Source organism: Seriola lalandi, unplaced genomic scaffold (assembly GCF_002814215.2).
Source record: "Seriola lalandi dorsalis isolate HSWRI2012SDOR001 ecotype SW California unplaced genomic scaffold, Sedor1 jcf7180002054923, whole genome shotgun sequence".
Lineage (NCBI taxonomy): Eukaryota > Metazoa > Chordata > Actinopteri > Carangiformes > Carangidae > Seriola > Seriola lalandi.
In genome coordinates this window covers 65,123-90,886 of record NW_019525475.1, presented here as the reverse complement: position 1 = coordinate 90,886, position 25,764 = coordinate 65,123, and positions in this window count along the sequence as shown.

Below are 25,764 nucleotides of genomic sequence, written 5' to 3'. Positions count from 1 at the left end.
ATGCATCCTGTTCTGCGAGAGGAAGTGCAGCTGCATGAGCACTGCTCTGAACATGAGAGAGAGAGAGAGAGAGAGAGAGAGAGAGAGAGAGAGAGAGAGAGAGAGAGAGAGAGAGAGAGAGAGGTCAACATGCTGCTCTACTTAGTTTAACTTAGCATACTTATATACTTATATACTTAAGAAATGTAAAAGAATTATGAACAAAATACACTTAAAAGGATGAAAAGTTAAATTAAATATGTTTACATTTGACATGCAAACACTAAATAATGGGACTTAAAATGCAGCGTTACCCTCATGATGAACTGTAAATTCATCTGAAGGTTCCTGGAAAGAACTAATATGGTACAAATTATCAGGAAAATGGACACACTGTCGACTGGTGCAATTACAGTCATTAAGTCGTTATTTTTGCTGTTGTCATGGAAATTTCTCCATATAAACCCTATAAACTCTAATTAAATACAATTAACTGTCTCAGAACATTGCCTGTACTTGAGCTTTAATTTGTAATCTCTTATAATATTACGAAGGAAATAACATGTAAAATAAATCATTGCATCCAATCTTAACTGTTTTGTACAGCAGAGTGAGAATCAGGTTCTTTGCCAAGTTGGTTCTCACATGCTTTTGGTGCGTAACAATAAGATGGACAAATATAAAAAGAAAGATGGAGCAAAGCAAGAACTGCAAGTCTGACAGTTTAAATATAAATAGAAACATTTTACAATAAAACATCTGCGATAAAAATGTGAGAAAACATAATAAAAAACTATAAATATAACACAAATATGTAGAATGTGCAATATGAATGGGGTAAATGTGCAACAGTAAGACATACTGCTGTTTTGTTTAATCTATAATAACTGCCATCATTTGCTCTGTATGGAAAATCTTTAGTAATTAGTAACTAGAAATAAATGTAGTGTGTAAAAAGTTGAATATTTTTCTCTGAAAGTGACATGACGTGGAAACAAGCATGCATACCTCAAAAGTGTACTTAAGTACCAGGTTCCATGTGTCACGTAGATAAAATCCTCCATCACAAACTGGTAGTTTATAGTGTAAGTAACTTCCAACAGAGGCATTTTCTTTTTTTTTTTTTTTTATTATAGGGCTCCCAGTCGTTAGTCATGAAAGTGCACATTTAAATATAGTTCTGCCCATATTCTTAATGTATAAAAATCAACCATTTGTACCCAGCTCTTGCTAATGATGAAGCCCATTAATCTCCCCTCTCTGACGGATTCAAATACACACCGACGGCGAACTGTATGATCGTTTTAGCCGCACACACAGTATTACACGCGTTACATATCCTCACACTGATTTATAATAAATCAACAAAAGACAAGAGGAATAAAATGTAAAGAAGGCTGCGACAAATTCAGAATAGTAATTCTATTAAAGTGTCCTTGGAAAACACAGTTATGATGACACATTCATAAATGAATGGATCAAAGCTTTGAATGGATGGTTTCATTATGACCTCAGTCTTTGGAGGCTACACTCTCACACAGGCCAGTGAAGAGGTTTGAAGATCAAGCACACTTGATGCCCCCCCTCCCCCTCCCACCCGCTGCACACTGTGCCGGCCCTGTGAAGGAAGCAGCGACTGCGGTCTCCTGCTCCCCGGGTGCACTTGAATCATCCGGCCCGATAAAGACAGCGCTGGATGAAGCCTCATTGGAATTTTAAAACTGCGAGCTCCACAGCCATAAACAAGGCGTACGCCGCTTTCAGAGGCGGCAGCGGAGACGTAGCGTGAGCTATTACTCCAGGGTCCACCACCAACTGGCCGGCGGTCCTGTTCCTTCTAAATTATGTTCAACCCCCGTGCCCCCGTGCTCCCAGATGGGAAACGGCGAAGAGGATTTCACTCCATGAGGCGTCACACTTCTGCACTTGCATACATTACCGCAGCATTCTTACATCAAAAAGTTGGGGCGGCCGGCCGGCACGAGAATACAAATGATTCACAGAAAAAAAAAAGAACCGCCGCACTTTTGATACAAGGTGTAACATTGTGATAGGAGAGAGAAGCCAACAAAGATACCTGCAAACACGACAATCTCCATACGCAGCTGCCACCTCGACTGCGCGGGATTAATGAGAAATAAATAAATAAAGTTGGTGTTTTTCGCTCGCAACCTAACCCCAAGGGACGTTATCAGTGTGACAGGCCTGGCCGCATGTCGCTGTGAAATGTCAGACACGCAGACACCAGTGCTGCGGTCCATTCTTAATGATTCAAGACACCAATCAGGCTCGCTCAGTACCTGCCAACTTCATATATTCTGCCTCTGAAAACACACAATGGGCCCGAGAGCCGGATAGCTGCTAGCAGAGGATAAAAAGGGAGAGGGGGAGCGCTAGTTTCAGGGCTGACATGAAATATCTAGGAAATTGCCGCCATCTCGCACACACACACACACACACTCTCGAAAGCAAGGAAGTGCAGATGCAAAGACCAGCACTGTCACATTTATGGTAAAAGACATGATGTACTTTTACAGCCCGGTCCGTGTGGTTTGAATGTACAAACAGGCAGTGTGTGTTGTCGGGACTGCTAATTCTGGCAGTGTGCGGCAGGTCTGGGACAATGCTCCGTCACAGGAGCGGTGTGAGCAGATGTCATGAAGTGACTGAAACTCTGAGGATGAAACATGGATTTCTAAGGAGGCTTTAATCATTCGAATCTTTTCATCAGGCCCTGGAGGTGCATCCTGCCTCTCCTTCCTGCCGCCGGCTCCGTGGCACGGCTCTAATTCAAGCCGACTGAAGGAAGTGCAGTTGGATGCTATTTCAGACGCGACCGAGTAGCGAGACCGCGCCAAGCCTCTCCGGTCGAGAAACAGCTGGATGAAATTATGTCAGAGTGTCGTCAAAAGGGGAGAAACGACCGAGCTGGAGCTTTATAAATCTTTCCGGCGCTTAGATGACGCGTTCGGTCGCTCGCAGCCGCACTGTAAATGTCATGTTCCCTGAGGATGTGTAGAGTGGTGAGAGGGCTGGAAATGTGCCCGTGTCAAACAGGGTGGCAGAGCCTGGTGATTAAAAGGCACAGGCTCCCACAACATCCGGCCACCAACACGCCGGAGTCAAGACTGGTGGTTTCCATGACACCCAGTTTGACTGACAGGTCTTTTAATACAGGGAGTAGCTCTAGTAATGTAATGTTAATAAGGGGGGGGGGTTGTCATCAGAGTCCACAGTAAATACTTTTTAACGAAAACGATCTGGGTCCAAATAATCTCCATCCACACTGGTGTAAACAGGAAGCAGACTGTCGACTCTGCAGGGGGCCGGTTGCAGAAAAATACTACGAACGAGGAAGAACAACAAAGACAGTTTCTAGTGTTGAAATGCAGAATTTAACTGCACAGAAGCTGCTGCAAAGACAACGAGGTCAGCAACGCTCGGAGTTCCTCAGCCATGTTGCTCTGACCAAAGTTAGCCGAGGCTGATAAGAGCCAATCAGCGAGCGTTTGCACACTACAACACAACCCAAGAGTTTTCAAAATAAAAGGGGTCCAGCAGCTTTATATGCAGTTATATACATGAAACTGTGGCAGGGCAAATTAAATAATAATAATAATAATAATAATAATAATAATAATAAGTTACTACATCAATGGGGAAAACCAAATATATCGCCATGACGATCACCGTTATCATCGTCCGTCGCTGTTCTCACATCGTGATGAGTAAAATCTTCATGTGGAAAATCAGTGGGAGTGAAGAGTCTCTTCAATGTTGTCGTGCTGTTTCAGGCTAATTTAAAACATCAATTATTGAATTTTCAATCTTGATCATTTAGGATTTTTTCATCTGAAAGCAAAAAACTTTAAATCGTGTTAATATTTTATATTGACATATATATAATTTATACGCATGGAATGAGACTTAACAACAACAAGAGACCCCTCACCCCCACCCTCACCCCCACCCTCACCCTTCCTGTGGGATGAAACTGTGTGATTGATCAGACAAGATATATTCAGCTCAACTGACTCAGCTGCTCGTCACGTTTTAACACAACTTTACCTACATGGACATTTATCCTCCCTGATGTCACGATGCTTCATGTGTCAGACTGACAGTCAGATATTCTTACAACTCCCCGTTATTACCCGAGACAACGCCACATCTCGTTTCAAGCAGATCGCTCAGGAGAAATATAAATATATATATATTTAGATAAAGCGAGTGATATCTGCGGCTTTGAACGTATGATATAAATAAGCAGCCTATTTTTGGCAGCCTCCCCCTCCCTTTCCTCACATCTTCCATTCAGGTGCCCTCAAACAAGAATCACTTGTGAGAGAGTCAAAGGTAGTCTTTGACAGGAGTACAAGGTGCAGTGTTCGACGTGCACGGCGGCGGCGGTGGCGGCGAACGCCAGACGTTTGTTTATGAGAAAAAGCGAAGGGAACATCAGTGCTGCTCTTTTGCTGCAGTATTTTTGTGCCGGTACAGAGGGAGCACCGCGGTGGGGATCAAGTGAAGCCCTTTTTTTAACGTGGATTGTGAACGGCGTATTAGTGACACTTTGTGATCACACACACACACACACACACACACACCTGAGATGCAAAAGACGTGAGAGCCCTCGATGCTCTTGACAACTTTTTTTTTTTTTTCTTCCTCAAGTGTATTTTCATCATGAGGAGTCATTTCAAGTGCTTCTCTCCAAACAAAACACCAAGTCTGAGTTTGTGTTGGTTGCATCGGGGGCCTGGATGCATAATTTAAAAGCTACGAACAGCGGCGGCGTTTGTCTTCAGATATGACCGTCTCTCCGCTGAGGTGCGTCGCCTGTGGTCAGAGAAGCCGTAATCCTTGAGCAAGTATCACATTTAAACTGACGCCGTCGCGGTTAAGATCTTTTAATTAGTCCCACAGGTAATTAGCGGCCATGTCAGCTGTAAAACTTTGTTACATGATGTTAAGGTTTGGTACCGACGAGCTTGTTTACAGGCTGCGGAGTTAAGAATGCTTCACTTCTCTCTGTTATCTGAGGTCTCCTCATTAATCACTGATCAGCCCGGATCAAAAGGACGAGACAGACATTTGTTCGAAATTACCAGGGAATCGTCAGCACTGGGACGGAGAGACATACAGTACGTGGGCGTTTTCAGAAAGGAGAGAAAGAAAAAGAAAAAACTCTCTCTCATACAGAAGCTCATGCACCTGCAGACTGTCGAATGCACTTTCTGCAGATAGCGTTTTTTTTCCTTCTGGAAAATATGTAAATGTATGCAAAAAATATCTATATACGATATGCAAACACCACAACCAGAGATCTCATTTCATCTGCCTAAGGTATGTGTATTAAATTCCTGCACTGTAGGTCTTTCAGCAGATGAACACATGGAGAAAAAAAAAAAAAAAAAGGAGGGATTTTGAATCTGCCTCTCACGGTACGTGCAAGGTTTAGAATAGCTGACATTTCAAGTGCTGTATTCAGTGTGAATGTGGCACACTGCAATAAGCATGTGCAGGTAAATACTTGCCAAAGCACGGAAAGAAATGCATGTTAAAAAGCTGTTGTTTTTCTTTTCCAGCACACTTCAAACCTGCCTGGTATTATTTTCACTGCTGCTGAATGCTGTTGTCATCATGTCCTAAGGCTCTGAATCCACAATGCAGCTTCTAATATACACTACAGTTGACCAGCTGGCCGCAAGATCGTTAAACTCAGTTTTTCTTTTTTCTTTCTTTTTGGCCAAACAAGACTGTTCTTCGCTCTAATCCGCCTGGCCCTCGTGTGTGCTCCTTGGCCTGAAAACCGGGTGTGTTATCATTTCTCCTCAGACCGCTGACTGGCTCTGCCGTCCAATTGGAGCAGGATCCCCGGGCCCTACAGTGCTCCAAGTAATGCTGCTAATGAGTGCGAGGAAGCTTGGTAGCAGGGATCAATGTTCTGAGCCGTGAGTCAGAGGAGCCAGCTGCACCGGCCTGACCGGCGGCTGCCCTGCATGCACCACGGACCCTGCTGACACCAGCACTGCGGAGGCTTTCAGGGTGACACAGGCGCCCATAGGTGTAGATGGTTCTATAATCACCTGTTATCTCTCCCACACCAGCACCTGAGCCGCTGATGCTGTTGTGCAGGTGCAGCAGCGGACTTCATACTCTTTCTAGTTCGCTCAAGCAACACCGGCGGCATCAGCGTGGACAGTCTCCCTGCAGGTTTGCTACTGATGTATTCAGGCAACATGACAACGCCTAAAATTATTTATCTATTGCTGCGGAGTTGCCTCCTGAGACGTGCATGTAGGGAAATATTCCACGCGTCTTCCTGCAACGTTATTGTGTTTAACATTGTGCTCTCACGTTTAGTTCACACGCTCCACGGTGAAGCTGCACAGCGTCAGGATTCAGGCTGAAGGAAGGAATTAGTCGTCAAACTGAGAGTTAGTGGCAAAAAAAAATTGGTGTATTTACATGAAAAACACCAGAAAGTGGCTGCATTCAAAAAAGAAAAAGAGCTACAGAGGGAAGTTCAAGTGGGTGAAGTGGGTGTGAATGTTGGATTGCCGGTTTTGAAAAGTAGCGCGGGGGGGGGGCTACCCAACCAGGCCAGAGTCTGCACAGCATAATGAATTCATAATAGGAAACTGCACTCTTACATATATGTATATAGCTCAGCCTAAAAAGGAACGGTTTAAATAGGTAACAAGCTTTTACCTTGACTTAAATGAATAAAATCATGTTTATTCCTCTTAGAATAAAATCATGTTTATTCCTTTTAGAGGAACATAATCTTCTGCTCTGCGATGGATTTTACTGTCAATAGTGATTCAGTCTTGATTTCTTGATTTTAAATAAAGCAACGCCTGCGAGCCGGTTCAGGCAGTCTCACTGCAGCATCCACTCCTTGTTCTCGTCTCCGTGCACTTGAGCCGCCAGTAGTTCTCCGTTCGCTCTTTTGATGCTGCCACGCCGCTCCCCTGAAATCTACCGCCGCTGCCGTTGCTCGTGAGGCATTTCAAACGCCTCGCCTCCGCCCCTGCATCCACCTATGGCTTTGAGTTCTTAACGCCACTCCCCACTGTCCTGAGTTTGGATCCCGTTTTTTTTTTTTTTTTTTTTTAATAAGAACAAAGCAAAGGGGAAATATAAAAAAAAGAAACAGTTATTTTCTACACCTGAAATATGTTTCGTCGTACACGAGTTCCTTTCTACTGCGTTTCAAAGCTGCAATAAAAGCAGGTTTAGCAACATTAGCTTAGCACCAACAGCATTGTTGGTGAGTGTTTGCAAGCAATATCTTCAAAAATTCATACTGCATTAAATATGAAAACTTCTCCAGTTCATTTCTACTGACATTTCAGACAAAGAACCCAGAGCCTACAACTACAACTTTGGAATAAATACAGTTGATACAGTTTTCCTCATGGTTGCGTCACTTGCTGTCCTGAATATTTCTGCACAAAAAAAACAAACAAGCGACTTTGAACCAAAAACCATAAACAAACAATTTGTCACAGCACAATGTGAAAACAGCCACTTGCATCAGGGCCAATTTCAGAATGGATTAAGGATCTTTAAGTGCCTCTCAAAAACAGATTGTGATTTCACTGTGTATCGCCGCTGAGTCATCGAGCGGTTCGAGCGGCTCACACAAGTGGGTGGATGTGCGCCGCATGAGTGGACCCTCGCGCTGGAAAGGGGAGAGGACGAGAGAGTGAAGCAGGAGAACAGCGGGGAGTGATCATCGGGCTGTCAGGTCACCTTTGTTCAAAAACATTTGTTTAATTGTGTAATATGTTGTTTTCATGACCGTGTTGCTCATCACAGCGCAGAGATCATTAGGCAAATTACCAGAGTGGATAACGGATCTGGAAACACCGGATCTAATGAGCTTGAAAGTGCCAAAATAGTTTCCCAGCCACATTTACTATTAAAAATATCACAGTTAATTCATTGCTATCAGAGATATTCACCTATATTATCTTTATTAGCCATTATAACTTGAATGTAATACACATAATACAATTATAAACATTACATGCAACCTGTATCATGACGTGGCTGTTTGATTTTGATGTCTTTTAGCTAGCTGTTTAATCATTTATATTGATTTTTCTTGTTGTTACAATTACATTTGCTTTCATGGTAATTCGCTGGAGACGTTAAAGCTGCAGTTATCAATATCTTTACATTAACAACAGTTGGAATGACTATGTGTGGCGTGAAAGTGTTCAGTCACGGTGGCTTCAAACCCTCCGAGAAGTCACCCCTGAGCTCCACTGTGTGTCGCGTTCTAGTTTCTTTTAGCTCATTGTTTTGGTTTTGCAGCTTCCGCAGCTTTGATGTTGTGGTTGTAGTTCGGATGAACACACTGTGAGATACCTGCCTAGCATCAAATTGGACAAAATTAGCAACTAGCTGGTGAAGCATTTAGCAGCTAAGAGCAGTGACTGCACAGAACACCTTAAGTATGACACTTAAGGTTCAATTTCTCCTTAGCTGAGGGAGTTACTTAAGGGTGTTGCACTGAACCTCTTAAAAAGGTAGTTGTGGAAAACAATTCTTTCATGAATATAATAAATAATTGCGATGTTAATTCAGAGTAATTAAGGCTGAGAGGGAATTAGCACATAGCTACTAAAAGCAAAGCAGGAATAGCTGCTGCAGTAACAGGATGTGAGCCAGCTGACTGCACAAACAAACCCACTCTTATCTGCATAGGTTGAAAATGTCATAACCATTTGTTTCGTCTTTAGCCAGCAGCTGTCCTAGATTTATATCTGACAGACGTTTTATTTTTTTTTATAAAAGGGTTCAAATGTCAGTTCACATGAAACAATATGTATCTAAAAAATGTGTCCCTCAGTGAGGTAAAACAGCCATGTTAGTTGACATTTCCCAACCATTGATTCCCATCATTGGCTCAACCTTTCGGAAAGGCTTTGGTCTGACCTATGCGGGGCTCCACGGGGAGTCACAATGCCACCAAGACTCGTACAAAGCGACCTCCTATTGATCAGCCACCGCGCCTAAAAATAAAGCCAGGGCCCGGCAATGACAGAGAGGAAAGCAAAAAGAAAAAGCCTGTTACTGCTAATCAATGGTGACCTAGAATTTTCTGTCCTGAATCAATACATCATGCTTTCCTCCCATGATCTAATGATCTCTAGGATGTGTCCGTCTCTGACACTCAGGGGAGCAGAGACAAAATGTCAGGTGGAAGATTTGTGCCACTTTTAGCTTGTACTTTAGCTGAATCTGGAGGTAAACTGCACTTGAACTGGGACGTAAACGGGTAAGAAATGACATGTCATGAAAGAGCTTTAGGGACGTGTCAGCTTCCTCTCTGAACTTTGTGAGAAATCTGTAAACACATGTGACCTTTCCGGGAAAAGTAACATTTAATGGGCAGCGAGTCAGATTTACATTCATGAGGTGTTAATTGCCCACTGGTCATTCTGTCACCTATATATTTCTTTATCCTCTCTTCAGTAACTCTTTCACATTCCTTCCATTCCCTCCCGATTTCTCCCGAGTTTCCTCTCTCCTGTGTCTCTCCCTCCTCTATCTCTTTCTGTCTTCCTGCACCTCTCAGCAGGAGCCCTGCTCGCTCAAGGCGATGCGTTATCTCCCCATATTTCCTCTCCGGTGAATATTTTATCTCGCCTTTCAAGTATCATTTTCATACTGAAAGAGTGCCCAGTGTCCCGTGGTGTTTTGTTTTGTTTTTTTTTACCCGGACTCTTCACTGAGAAAACTGTTTTTCAGACAGGGGTGACAATCTGTTTGCATGTTTCAGGAGGGCATTTGATCAGAGAATGCAGATCAGGATTTATGAATTTTTATCAACAGGCGTTCATGAAAAAGGCATGAAGCCAAAGTGTGGTCATCTGGCACAGAGCCACAGATGACAAGCTTAAATTTAAAAGCTGTTCATATTTACTGTGGCCTTTGCGGCCTTTCAGATACACTGCTATAGGAAAACTCATTATTTCTTCCTCTGTGACTGTCTCTCTCCTTCTACCCCCCCCTCTCCCCCCCCCCCTCCCCTCCAGTTTCTCTCTGCATCATTGCCCAGAGTGACAGTGATTTAAGCTGTCAGACATTTCAAGGCCCCAAATTCACGACTTAGTGACTCACATTTAGGATCAGCGGATCCCACTTGTTTGCATTTGGCCAATTTATATCTTCAGGCTGCACCTCCTGAATGCATGATGGTAATAGTCCAATTCATTTTTCACAGATAGAAAAAAGGGGTGAAATGGAAAAAGAGAGATGGAGAAATATGCTAACGTCAGTGATTATGGAACGATGGGTAAAGGCAAAGGAAGAGGAGAAAATCTCAAGAGCAATCTATAGTGTATTCATAGAGTTATATTTAAATCAATATATGTGTTTATTCATAGATGTTTTATTCATCGTGCACATGCTCTATGGAAGAGAGGATAAGCAATAACTTGCAATTGCAATGCTTTGGCCAATGCACTGAATTAGTTTGACACTATCCTGTGCAAGTGCGTGTGTCTGTGTGCATGTGTGTCTGTGTGTGTGTGTGTGTGTGTGTGTGTGTGCGCACATCACGTCCACCCCAGCACGAACACCATGCTGGGATGGACGAGCGTCAGAGCTGATCGAGAGTAAACGTCACACAGTTCCAGCTTCTGATCCCTCCTAAGAGCTGACCGAGATCACACGGGCGCTTCCCAAAACTTTCAGCATATATTAGCATTACCCATCAGGCTTTACGTTACACTTCACCGGCGTGACCTCTAAAGTGCAAGAGACGTAAAGCAAAAGAGACAAGAGGAGAGAGACAAAGAGAGAGAGAGAGAGAGAGAGAGAGGGCAGTGGCAGTAACAGAGGCAGTGACATAAATAAGATTTGAGTTTAAAAAAGAAGAAAAGAATAAAAGTCATAAATCATTTCGCTCCAACAACTGATAAATCGCCCCATCCAGCGTCCCATGGAGTGGCCAAGACGCCAGATCTGGGTTGGGATTCAGTGGAGACCAAATCTGGGTTAGAGAGTGATTTAGAAAACACTGGAAATGTGCCTTTGATTGAATCACGTGTTGGAAAATGGGATACACGCACTGTCTTCACATAAACTGAGCCATGACGACAAGACTTTATTTGCCAACTTAAAATGACTGGTGAACAAGCAAGCTAGCTCAGGCTAACGCTAACTTAATTCACAAGCTGAAAATTCCACATCCTCGTCCATCCGTTCAGGAGTTCAAAGAACCTTCGTCACCTCAGGAAACAGCCAGCCGGAGTGAGGAGGGGGGAACGGCAAATCGCCCCCCACCCTTTAAGGATAAGCTATATAGATAATGGATGGATGGATAGACGCCCATTGGCCCGGACTTGAGTACTGCACAAACTCACAGACAGCATTAAAGTTTGTCTCTTTAAGCAAAATTTTACTGTCATATCTGGTAGAAAAGAGCTTGTTTTACCTCCTTTCATACTGTTTATTTGGTTTAATTTGCCATATTCTGTAAACTGATCACATGTTGTTGTCTTCAAAAATGCATGTTACCTTCAAACACTGCATTAAAAAAAAATAAGAGCTCTCTTTTCAAGATAAATCTCAGTTATGAGACCGGAAAATGTTTGAATAATTTAATTTTAGGAAGGACACTCTGTCCGCATGTTTCCTGGAAAGAATTAAGTCTGAATTATTTCTAAATTTGCTACGCACATAATGTACAGTTGCCATCCTGCCACGCCGCCGTCACATTTATGAGTTATGTCACGCGAGCGGAGGTCCTTCAGTCGCATCCCATCATGCAGTACGTGATAACTGCTGAGGCTGTGAAAAACCGTCAGCAGTGCCCCACACCAACTCACACAGATTACAGCTGATATCTGCTAAAACCCGCTGCTCGACTTGACACAAATCCAATCTGTGGGTAGTTCTGTAACTGTGAGCGGACACTGAAGTCATCAAGCCACCCGGCGGGACCGCCGGCCCACGCCTGATGTTCCCTGGACACAGTGTGGAACCGGGCTGACCGGTGATGACAGATGGGCGCCGAGATACCGGAGACCTGTGTGGCAGTCACTTTCCCCCCCGACAGGCAGCGTGTGGTGACAGAAATGAGCCACCCATAAAGGAGGGGGGAGGGGCTGGGGGGAGAAGAGGGAGGGACATGTGAAAAGAATGATGGGTAGGCGATACAGTGCTAGGCAACAGGCTTATGATTCACCCAGGGGTATCAGTCACGTAAGTCCGACAGACGAAAGCTGTGGATGAGAGATCCTGCCAGAGGAGAGGCAGATCATAACACGAGAACTCCAAATTGGTGCCAGTTACGAGTTTGACCCCGTTTAAAACATCTTTTTGATGATTAAACATCGGGTCAGACCTGATTAGTTGCCAACTGTACCGCAGAAAACCTACTTCTGTCGGGGATTACGCTGCTCAAAAACCCAGAGGTGGGCAAGGTCATCAAATCTTTTGCTCAAGGCTGTCATCCATAGGTGCTCGAGCTCCGGCGCACCCACAGGGAAATGTTCCCAACAGGAAGAATAGTCTCAAATACAGATAAGTAGAGGAATGGATATTTTATCACAGCAGAGTTTTGACTGTCTCCTATTCCTATATTTAACTTGGCTGGTGTCGTGCGTCAGGCCCCTGTGCAGGGCTTGACCGCTCATTCGTATTGAAACAAAGTCGTCGTCGTCACCTTGCCTCACCTTGTGAACTGTGGCGGGGAATGCACATGAAGTAAAGGCACAATTGTCTTGAGCGGCACATCCTGTGCATTAACAATTAGACCTTTCGAGGACATGTGCGTGCATGCATTTGATTTTACTTGGTTAGTGATGGTTTGGTGATCTGTACAGTTTGTAGACACACATATATAAATATATTCATATATGCATACAGTATATGTTCATATGTATTCATACACAAACTTTTGTTGCACATCGCTCCACATCTTTCTCTCTCCTCAGTTCTTCTATTTATAAAGACATAAATCTGGCCTCTACGCCAACATCCATATAGTACAGGATTAATTTTTTCACACCCTGAAATCAACACTGTAAACTACATAGAGCTGGTCTCCATGGTAAACATTTCAGGCTTTGTAAAGTAAATGCAGGTTTCTGCCATTTTAGTTTGTAGTTTGAATTTAATTTCCAACAATCCAGTCACAAAACATTGATTATGGAGGTTCTGCAAAGCTGCAGTGTTGCCAACTTGAGGGAAGGAGTGGCACTTCCAATACACTGAGCCTCGCCTCCATTACGGCAAATAAACTACATGTATCATTATTACTAAATGAGGCAGAGGAATAACTAAACATCTGACATTTTTGTCTTTAATTTATGTGTTTGAAGACGACGTCACGGTTATAAAATCAGCATTTGACCACAGGCGGTCCAGACATGCACTACTTGTTTTGTTTTTTTTCAAATGATTTCTCCGCTTTCCACATCTGGCAACCACTGTATGAATAATATATGGTAAAGGTTAGCCGACCAAAACGGTTTGGTTAATGTTAGTGAAGGGATTATCATCATGTTCACTTCAAGACTTAATAATAAATTAGAGTATGAAAGTATAAAATAAGAGTATGGAAATGATCAAAAGACACAATTTGCTTTGCGAACTCTTTTTCTGTAGCTGCCTCCAAGACACTAAGTTTCAGAATAAATACAGAAAGTTGTCAGGCCATGTATGAGTGTAAAATTAAATATGTACGTTATTCATTATAAACTGAGCATGGACATCCTTTTGGGGGTTTAATAAAAATGTCCACTGGCTCTGAGGAAATATGTTTTAAGATGAATGAAGAGAAAAAAAGAGGAGACACACGGTGCATCCTAACTCTGCTATTGCAGCTTTTCATATTCCAAAGTGTCAGCATATTCAAAGGCCCAACTCCGTCAGTGTGTTTTATTGCTACAAAAGCTAGAGCAGATCTGTGATAGCTCATCATTACACCCCTTGAATGATTTCACAGCTCATGGATTCATTTGGTCCAGTGAATAATGCCACAGTATGTGCAGCAGTGCCAATAAAATTCATGCTGAGGCGCACAATCCGGCATTTGTGGAGCAGACAAAGTCACACTATAGCAATACCTCCTGAGAGTGTGTGTGTGTGTGTGTGTGTGTGTGTGTGAAAGAACGATATAGAGGGAGAGAGTAATATCCTGCTATGATCACATTAAGTGTCATGGCACGACTGTTGCCAATAAGACATTATTCATATTACAAGCTAATGTGGAGGCCATGTGATCGTGTGCTGTTAAGGATTGCGGGGAGAGAGCAGGGCGTACAGTGGCGGCAGCGGCGGCGGTTAGAGAGCGCTTGTTAGCCAAGACAACAACACCTCATTATCACTGGCTGAGACCACAGCCCAGACACTCCAGTGTTTGACACTGGGGAAGCAGTCATCGCTGTGTTTATCTCTCACAGGCATACTGATGTCTGATCCTCTGAATTCAGAGCAGCAGACACATCGGCAGGGAGACGTCTCCGCTTTGTGTTTGACTAAAAGCTGGGCAGTTTACCAGGGCTGCTGCTTCAAGTCCTTCCATCATCAACATTCCCTCAGTTTTTGACAGGACACCATCTAAAACCAGACAAAAGCTTTAGTAGCTTTATCTCTGTGACAGCTGAGTTATGAGCAGCAGTTTCTCGGCTCGTGGAGCTGTGGCAAAGACAGTTTAAAAATGTCTGCATCGCTGTATTTCTTGAAGTCAGCAGCACGCTCGCCAAGCTTCAGTTTGACATATGTTCGAGACAACAATTTTCATGAGAACCGTCACGCTCTGGGGAGTGTAATTAATGTTTTGATATTGTCAATAAATAGTGAGTCCTCTGTGTGAGTCTGACTCTGCACTTTCTCTCAGCTGTTAGCATTTTAGCATCTTTCAGCTCATTGCTGTGGATTTTTTGCGGCTCACAACTTCACCATTTCGGTTCAGTCTCACTGCACATCACAGCAGCATTTATGGCCACACTCTACATCCCCAGCTCAGCACCGAACAGCAGACGGACAAAGTTAGCAATTGTCATCAGCAGCTAAAACTCGAGATGTTTCCCTCTGGGGTTGATGGAAAGCAAAACAGCACTAAAAAGAGGGTGAATATTGGACTTACATCCATCAGATGGACAGAAATATGACTCCAAATGAATAGTAATGCGGCTCTGTGTCTGCGGGATGTGTAAATAGGAAACTGATAAATTTGCCATATCAGCTTAAAAAGTGATAAAATGTCAGTGTTGTGTTCGGCGCCAGTTTCCAGAAAACCTGAATTAACACTATTACTACAGTTCAACCAGCTTCAGCTGCTCCTTTATTTGCAGCTGGAAACTTTGTCCTCCAGCGATCACACTGCACTTTCTTTAGAGAATAGCCTTCGTGATGTCTTCATTAACATTGATTAACGCTTTACAAGTCGGTTCATACATTTATAAAGCATGCCATGATGACGCAAACAATCTCTTTGGTTGGTGTGTGCACTCACTTTGCCTTTATAGCTAGCAATTTGACTGCAAACCATAGAAGAAGACGACTTCGGTAGAGCATCTTCACAAGTTTCGGAAATAGCTAATAATTGTGTTTTTGTTATGCACGTGAATGAAGAAGAAAAAGTTTCAAAGTCCCGTGCAGAAAAAGGATGGAAAAGGGCGACTGTACCAAGGTTATAGTATTGATGGATTTTTCACCGGCTTTTATTTCATTTCGACTTTTTGTTTTCAATTTCAGTTTAGTTATATTTAATTTATAACTTATTTGAAGCAGGTGTGGTAGTTGAGTTTAGTTTATATTTTTTGAAAATGTTTAGTTTTAGTTTATTTTTCGTTAAGGTCGAGATTTAATAGGGTCAAAAAAATAAATAAAATCCGGGCACAAATATATAAACAGTCGACACAAGAAGAAGCCTGAAGTAAAAAAAGTGTGTAGTTGTGTTTCTGAGGTGAGACGTTCATTTAGTTGAAGGTGCTGCAGCTTTGTGGCTCGTTATTGCAGTTAATAAACCATAAAATACTGGACATCATTAATACAGTGAATGTTACTTAAAGTGCACATGTACTTGTCAGCAAATAAACTGACCAAGACGAAAACTAAAACTTCTCTAGTTTTACTTTTGTAAACTCATAATACAGTTTCAGTTAGTTATCTTTTGGTTTTAATAAAGCCTCATTTTTATTTTAGTTAACAGGTTTTGCCACATCTAGACGATATTTCGTTAGTGTTAGTTAACGGTAATAACCTTGGACTGCCCAACACTGCCAAAGCTGGTGTTCTGCAGTATTTGAGCCACCAGTTGAAGGTTATCACTGCACAATGAGTCACCCAGCTGCCTGAGGTTAGAATAAACACTGGGTTATTTAAATATGTGTTTCGCTCCTTTAAAATGGGATCAGAAAGTGTCAGTCAGTGTTACTGTTTAATCTTTGATCCTCTTGAGATTCAGACTGAAATTTTAATAACTGTTTATTCACATGCAAAAAGATGGTTTCGCTGCTGCATGCTAATAGGCCAAGAATAACAACTTTTCAGATTCACTCTTGATATCAGACGGTGTTGACAGGAGCAAAAGTGAGAGGGAGGAATAAATTATTAGAGGGAAGAGCGGGGTTGTGCATATATGCACATGTACCTGTCTGCTCACGTGCATCATGAGAGAGCAACTGCAATTTCTGATAAGCATTTCTGACGTTAAAGAAGACGAGGTTGTTTCAGGATGGGCAGCAGGGAAAGTGTGTGTGTGCATGTGTGTGTGTGTGTCAGTCATGGGGGATATTATGTTTTAAAAAACCGGGTGTTTCCGCAGCAGTATAAAGTGGACATGTCATCTACCATAAACCATACAGAAGTCTCAGTTGCTCGGGGTAGTTGTACCCATGTGAATAAGCAAGTTAAGGTGCTTGCTGATACCTGCACAGACCATGAAAATGGACAATTTTGTTTGTGCCACATTCATTTTAGGAAGTAATAAATTGCGTTTCACTGGTTATAGGTTTGGTATATGACATCAAATTTCAGTCTGTACCCTTCCTTTTTCCGCCCACAGCGGCAGCCTCGCTCAGTGGTCAACCCATAAAACACAGCAAATCTTTTTCTGCATGTTGAACAGATGCAACAGATACTTATATGTATTTAAAGTGTGGGGAGGCTGGTGTGTTTCTTAGCTTTTAAACCAAAGCAGAATTAAATACTGTGTAATACTAACGTAAGCTGAGAATGTTAGCATGTCCAGCTAACTAGCTTACAGTAGTAACCTAGCTAACTATATTATTTAGTAGGGTCACAGGTCACGTTTCAGGACTGGTACGTCCACCAGCCAAGATGCAACTACAGTACATCAGAGTGAAACAATAGCATCTCTCCTGCTCTTTATTTGGTTGTGGGGAGGTTTACTCTCCAGCAACTCTAGCCAAATTCGCTACGTTAGCTAGTGCTACCTCTAGCTTCAACCAAGTTGTCATCCTCAAATCCTTTTTTTCCTTTTAAAAGTAAAGCATACTGAAAATAAGTACATGAAAGCAGAAATGTAAATGCATTGTAGATCGTCTACAAATAATTTTTTCATAGGAAGTATCTTAACCATCCATGAATTATGTTTTCATGCACCCATAAATGCAGAATCTGAGAGGTGGAGAAGAAGAAAAAAAATTTAATTTATGAAAGCGATTTAATCATTTGTGCTCGTGAATGGAATATTGTTTTTGGTGTTTTCTCTGTACATTAAAAAGTCAGCTGGTCACGAGGTTTCTAACCATCTCAGAGTTTTGCATTTCATTCATCGTTAGCTTGCGCTAACTAGCTACAACTGATAAAACGCACTCGCGACAAAATCCACAGTCGCCAGGTCGTAATAATGAGAAGATGCTTTTGTTTACCTCTGTGTGAAATGAAAGGCCCATTATTTCAGAAATTACAAAAAATTTTGAGTAGTTGTCACGGTATATTGCATTCCGTTGCTACGGCAGAATGAAAAAGGTGACAGGCATAGCAACAGTAACTAAGGGCGGTGTGGCTTAACGAACACACGATTATTTAAGAGTTTTTAGTTTTAAACTGTGTAAAACTTTTTTCTTCCTCCCAAAAAAAAAAAAAAAGAAAAATGAAGCTCTCTGGAAATGAAATCTTTACTTGCAGGTCAGCTAGTTGCTCTTCACTCAGAATGTTTTTCAAAAAAAGGGGCATTAATATGCATTTTGTCATATTAATATGATGCATTGCTCTGAATATCACCAGCTGATTTCCATCAGCAGTAGATGTGTGGTTTAAAGCTCAAATAAAATAAAATGTAGAAGAAAAACAAACCGTAACAGAACAAATAGCCCCTGTGTCCTCTGGTTCCATTTGATGGAGGGGGGGGGGGGGGTTCAGAACAAAAATATGTCATTTACAAAGAAAGATAAATGGATAAAGCATTGGAGCAAGAGCAACAGCATTCATCATTTTGAAGATTGTCCTCTTAATTGTATTATGCTCTTTCCCACATAACACAGAGATGTGCAGCTCAGCAGCACCAGGCTCTGCATTTTGTTTTATGTCTCACTCTGCAGGATGAATAAAATATCAGTATAAAGTGCAGATTCCAAGAACACTCAGGTTGTTACAGATGTAAAAATGATGCTCTATCGTGCTGTTAAAATACCACACATTTTTTATGAGCGATCGCATGTAGCATTTGAAAAAGCTGTGACAATATGATTACTGCTATTTAAGTAAATGCTGTTACTATTGAGTCAGGAGTCAATGTGAGACATTCAATTAAAGTAACAAATGATGATGTCTTTAAATTGCATTGGAAAATATTATTGGCATTTATAATACACGGATTGTAAACTGCCCCTGTCGTTGATGACGGCGGACGTCTTTAAGGTAAGGACAGTTGACATCTGTTTCTCTTCCTGTCTCATGCTGCTGTCAGGACCAGCTGACTGATACAAACTGCTGCAGCAGAGGACTGTGTAACAGGCAACGCTGCCTGCCTGCTCCCGGTTCTCTGCCCGTGACAAATATAGCCTCTAAGTGGCTGTGGCAGGCTGTGATCCTGCAGGACCCTTCATGTTGCGTACGGGCGTTAGATTTTTTTCATTAACTCCAGGTGCGCCATCCCATCTTTTCCCCCCTCTGTCATCGTGGGCCAGAGCTGAGCAGCACAGCCGATGCCGAGCGGCGCTTTCACTTTCCGCTCTGTTTAAACCAAGTTCAGATATGCGGAAATGCATAACAGACAATCTCTGCCCTATATGCAGCTACACCACAGGGGCATTCACATCATACACAGAGAGAGACGCACAGAACTGGAGCCACAGCAGACAACCCAGTTTTGGTTTAAAAAAAAAAAAAAAAAACAGGGCTGAGGGCCAGTTCCAAATCTGCCTGTGGCTGTCCTTGACGAACCTCCAGGCTAGATCCTCCTGGGTGGTCTAAGCAGCGTGGAGCTCTGAGAAGATTTATCTGGATGGTTGACAACTTCTGCACCACTCATCCAGGCTGCTCGTGTCCCCACAGAGAGCACATGTCACTGCCTTAAAAGCAATGGCGGCTGACAATGACATTGTGGGGTTGTTTTTAAATCCGGTATTCACTTTATTTTGATGCCGTTTTCAGGACGCATTATTGGAGTTTCTACCTTTGTTTGCTAAGCTGCGGAAACTTAGTAGGTCACTGTTTGTTTGTTTGTTTCGATCCGCATTAGCTGCTGGACGAAACAACTCAGCGACAGTGACAATACAACGCTCACAACAGCTGCTCTGGTACGAACACAAACTTGACACGTTCAAACGACAAGAAAATAAACAGCATTATAATGACCAAATAATAAAATACTTGTTTGTTTGTTCTAGTGTTGAACAGTGGAAAATGTCCAACTACCACAGTGAGACTCCTCACAGACGAGAGGCCACACCTCGGCGTCACGGAGGCATTATATTTTTCAGGTTCATGAATGCAATATCTCAGTAAACTGATCGACTGAAGTTGGGGGTCAAAGGTCAAAAGTCAAAGCTGCAGTGGCCTGTTTCGGCTTCTCAGTAACGCCTTGTGGGAATTTCTTCAAATTTGGCACAAACATTCACTTGGACTGAAGGATGAACTGATTAGATTTTGGGCGTCAAAAGATCAAAGTTCACGGTCACAATGACCTCACAAAACATGTTTGGTTTTTTTTGCCTCTAATATGTGGTACCTCAAGACCACCTTGAAGACATTTGTTTAGATTTGACACAAACACTCACTTGTTATTACTGCTGCTACTAATTATAACACAATTTAACAACTTCACTATGAAATCATGATGTTCTGCAAAAACACCTCCGGCCATTATTCAACGCTGTAAATCAGGAAGGGGAGATTGTGACCATATTTCCTGCATTTGAATGCACTCTCTGACTTGACTTGACATATTCAGTATAATAAAGAAAGTTAGGCGTAACACTACTAAAAGATTTTTGTACTAAAAGGAGATCTTTATCAGTATGATGTCCTCACAAATTAAGGCAAGGAGCTCAGAAGTGACCATCTCACTCAGATCAGTGCCATCTTTATGGGTAAAAAAAGAAAAGCTGCTTCATTAGCATCACTGTATCTGTAGCCAATGAATGACCTCTGGGTGACACTAGTATAGATAAAAGGTAATGTGGTAGGATGAAAAGCCAGCCAATTAGCACTGACCAGAGCATAATTCACATTACGAAATGTAGAAAATCTGTTAGGTCTGACACTCGACACAAAGAAAAAGGACAACGGCGGTAATTGGAACACATTATACGGACCAACTCGTTTTCCGGTACCTTGCCTGAACCTGTGCCTGGCTTTCATGGGCAGCAGATGGCAGATGTTGAAAAACAGGAAAATGACATTTAGTGGTCTCTGTGAATGTCTCAGCGTTGTCTGTTTTCATTAAAATTTCAAAAGAATTTTTTTTTTTTTTTGCATGTCAGCACCAAGACGGATTCAGTTGCATTTTGAATGTGAAAGTAAATCAGTTTACAGAAAACAACTGATGCTATTGATCTATCACTACAATCACTAAGTGTTCTCGTGTCTCATATGTCGCCTCTTGTGTTTGTGATTATCATATTCGCGCATTTGCAACTGATCATTTTAGTTTACTTTGTGTTTTTCCACGTGTCCCACAGTCGAGAATATTAAAAACACCTTTCAGCCTAATGCAATAACAATACTTCAGTGCAACAGCCAGAAAACAGCCCAGTGTATTATTACAACCCAGAAGGTTTCTATCAGAAGTATCAACAGGAGGCCCACAGGGGTTTGTTACACTTGGTTGTTGTGGTCCTTATAAACAGTAATAACCATCAAGCCTGATTACTGCTTGTTTTTAAATGCATTCCTACGTCATCTACTATCAACAAGAATATATTTTAAGAGATTAGTTTGCACCTCTGGGTCATTTTATACCAAATAACTGCTCACAATTATGTTTTCCTAATTATGATTATTTCATGATTACATTACAGAGCTCCCTTGTCGTGGAAAACACAACATGGTCCGCGGGCTATTGGGGGAGAGAGGTGACAGTGTCACTGAAAGCAATTAAAAAGCTATCAGAGGGAGCTGAAAAGAAAACATTTCCTATTAGACTGCAAAGTTAACCACTGGCCTGAGCCAAATGTGGCCACAGGAGCACTAAGATGTTATTACTCTCTGCAGGCGCCGTGTTGTTATTCCTCTGTGGTGTTGGAAGCTAAAGTGGGCTCAGTAATGACCACTAACAGCACTTTGCTCTGCTGTTCCAAAGAAGAGCACATCAGGAGCAGTCATCTCTACTTGACTTGCCATTGTTCACACAATCTCTCAAAAAGGCATCTGGTAAAGATTTTAAATGCATTATTTTTCTCTGGTGTCATGAGGATGCAGGGGAGGGAGCAAAGCTGGGATTGTCCCTCCAGGGAATTTGTCACTCCACAATTAAGCCCGCTCAAAATAAAGTTTGTTGTTCACTTGTCAGAATAACTTTCTCCTGCTTTTCCTCATGTTGAAGTAGCAGTTTCGTTCTTAGTCAATCAAACCTCTGTCGGGTTTGAGTCGACATGCTTTGGAAGACGTTGGATTTGAGTTACTTAACAACACAACTTAGAACCATAAAAATATCAACATGAGCTGGCGTCAGTATTCTATGTCAAATTTACATCGGAATTGGATGTTAAATATTCGTCACTAGGTGTCACAGCCTACATTCAACATCTAACGATGTTGGCCTGCGGGGGTTCAGTATGAAACTAGAGTCAGGAGACAGTTAGCCTAGCTTAACTTATGTTAGTGTAAAGATTAATTTAATTTAATTTAATTTAATTTAATTTAATTTAATAAGATAAATTTCACCCGGCCAAGAAGTAGTCCAGCATCTCCTGGCTGTAGCTTATTTCCCAAAATGTCAAAACTGTTCCTTTAACTCTCTTTTGGAAGCTTGCAAAGTCTACAAAGTCCTTTAAGTTATGATTTGTGTTGATTGATTATGCCCGACGGTTGAATGAGCCTGCGTTTGTCTCCTTGTTTAGTGAATATCTGGTCAAGTGTGTTATGTTTTAGCACAGAATCAAATCAGATCACATCATGTGCTGACACGATAAGAAAACTAACACTGATACATAAAACACTGCAGCTGCTATAAAAGATAAAAAGGTTGATATCAGACATCAAACGAGCAGTAAATAATTTAACACACCAGTGTGGGTCCAGACCCTAATTAAACCTATAACACAAGTCAAACACACAGTTTCAGCTACAGGTATTTTAACCACCACTACTACTACTCAATGAGTATAAGATCACTGTACGAAAATATATTGATCCAGTTTCATATCCTGTTTAAATTAAGAAAAACATCTAAGGGTTTATGTGGTCAGCTCACTATTTATGAATACAGATACGTATGAGAATATGATGTATAGTATACTCTATATAAACAGACAGCCATCTCCTCTGAGCTTATAGCCCCACCCATTCAAAATGTTCTAGACAGGCCCTGAAAGGATTATGGTGCAAAAGCTCTTAACTTAAATAAATCCTACTTTCTTCACAGAATATAGCACTTAGCTCATGCCCCAGTAGTACTTCCTGAGATATCCAGTTTTTAGGGGTTACAGGGATTCAGAGATGGTTCCCACAAGCCCTCCCAATTCTGCAGTTTGTTGCCTGAGCATTGACATCAGCAGTGAGAGTGCATGAGTGTATTTAAGTGTTGTGACTGTACCCGTCATTAAAACTCAGCTGGCTACAGTCACTATAAGGGGGCTTGGAAGTAAGCTCTGGACCCAGCAGGCGAGTCACGTAACGATCCTGAACATCTGTGTGAAGGGAGTAAGGATTAAACACAAGCTATGAAGGCTGTGAGACACACACACATGCTCATACTGCAAACACTCATACATGTGTTGATGAACCTGTTGTGGTCCTTGACTGTGAAAGCTGATTTTTATGCTCTTTGAATAATCAGGTTGGAAGATGGAAATTGCCTGTGGCGACGGTGGGAGTGACGGCATCAGCAGCTGCGCTCAGGCACATGTCACCTCCCCCAGAAACAAGTTACGTCTCAGGTACTGTAAGTCACCCTGACCACCCCGAGGGGACAGGTCCCTTCAGTAAATGATCACGACCCAGGCAACATCATTAGGCAGCTGCTGTGTGGCAACGGCTCCTTGGCAGAGTGATAAGCAGAAACACTCCACTGGGAAATGCTTACAGTGCACTTAGAGGTGACAGGGATAATATGGGCCGTGCACTTGTTATTCTCAACAGAGCTGTGCATCATTTGTGCGCTTCAGCTATAAATAAAGATTTTTCACAAACAAAGATATGGACTGTAGATGAGGCGCTGAGCTGCAGTCGTCCTGAGTTTAATGATTTATAATTGACCGTTTGCTACACCCCTCCCCTGAGCACCAACTATCCAGTCATAGCTCAGCTTTGGACTTCTCTACATCTGGCTCTGAGAGTAAGAGTGATACTCGGTGTATGAAGAGTTTGCAGGGTGTTGACTTTTTACTGTAGCTTTTCAAAACCCACAAGATCAAAAGTGTTAGGGAGTGAATAATCAGCAGGGAAAGTCTGCTCCAATACAAGAATGCAGAAATTAGCATAAAGATAACAGCGTGTCTTCACAGAAAACACTTCAGCCACATTTTCAGTCATCTGATGGAACAGATACTACTTCTATTTTGATCAATCAAGGTCTATTTTCCTGTGTTTTATTTGAGTAACCACAGTGATTGTGTATTGGGCTATGCACAGTTCTGTAAACAATCTTCACTGCCACTGGATGTCACACTAGACCACCAGCATCTCAGATCAAAACAAATGCTTTGTCAGCCAACTGAACACACAACAATTAAACGCACAACAATAAGCACAACTCAATACCCTGTGAACAAGACAGCCAACAAAAAACATCCTAGCCACAACCTGCTGCTCCACAGCTCTGGCAGTTAGCTAGCAAGCGATAGCAACATCTGCCAAACTAATTCACAACAATGATAACAGCAAGTTAGCTAACATTATCATGACTACTGTAGCCATTCACTTATGAAAACAGACATGTAACATTATATAGCCATGAAGATTACTTACACATTCAGGAGAAAAGCCTTATCCTTGGCAGCTTCCTATCCTAGCAGTTCCTAGGGTTCTCCATCTTGGTAATACCAGATTAGCATTGGTTCCATGGTCAGACTGGGAGAGAAATTCAGCCTTGGACTTGTCCGCAGGGTCCGGGACATAGGAATGACACATCATCATATTGCATCTACACTGCAATAAAAAAAAAAAAAAACAATGTTTATTTCTTCAACTTTCTTTTAACATAGCTTGTTAGGGTGCTAGCATCAGTCTTTTAGCATCGTATCATATCATGTATGTTTAAATATTTGACACTTTGACTAGGGTTCTTGTTTCATGATTTGAAACATGTCAGCTTGAAACAGTTAAAAAAAAAGAAAAATGGAGACAGTGTTTTCAACCAACACAAAGGTGACCAGATTTGCTGAAATAAAAACCGTTGCCATTTCCAGTTATAATATATCACATACGGTTAAAATGGCTTCCCCCTACCTTTGAGACAATCTTGAAGTCCGATCGTCTGTCTTTTCCACCATTGTTTTGTCCATTGTTTTTATTCCTTTAATCCTGAAGGGTCCACCGATCAAATTAATCAAACTGGTTTTCCATTAAAAAGAAATATTCCAAGTTGTGGATATTGTCAAGTGAAGTCCATTTCAGACCGTAAAGCTTCTTCAGCTTCTTCAGCTTCTTCTGCTTCTTCTGCTTCTTCTGCTTCTTCTTCATCACTTCGTCCAACATGAAAACAATTTCTTCAAGTTCCGGGGGGGGGGGGTGTAACTGCCGGCTTATAAACTCCTAACCAATGAATGAGCAAGATTTCCCTTTCTCTGCCTAGAGACAACAACAACAAAATAAAATAAAAACCTGATTGGATAACTCTATTCTTGATGTTTTTAGGGAGGATTTGTGAAGCTAAAGCTAGCAGCTAGCCCTCTCTGTTAGCCAAATCAAGCGTAACGCTAAACACCTGCCTGTCTGCTGATGCTGCACGTGTCTCTTTCCGGTTTTTTAATTGACAGCTCACAAATTGCGGACATTTCCGGGAACAGGCCACCCGAAAACAGGGGACGTCTGGTCACCCGGTTGCTTGATTAGCTAGCTAACTATCCGATAGCTTAGCTAGCTGGTGTATGCACACGACCCGCTAACAGAGTTATATGTTACAAAACCCAAAGTACAATAAAATGTTGCATGATATTCTGAGTTTTTTTTCCATTTTGC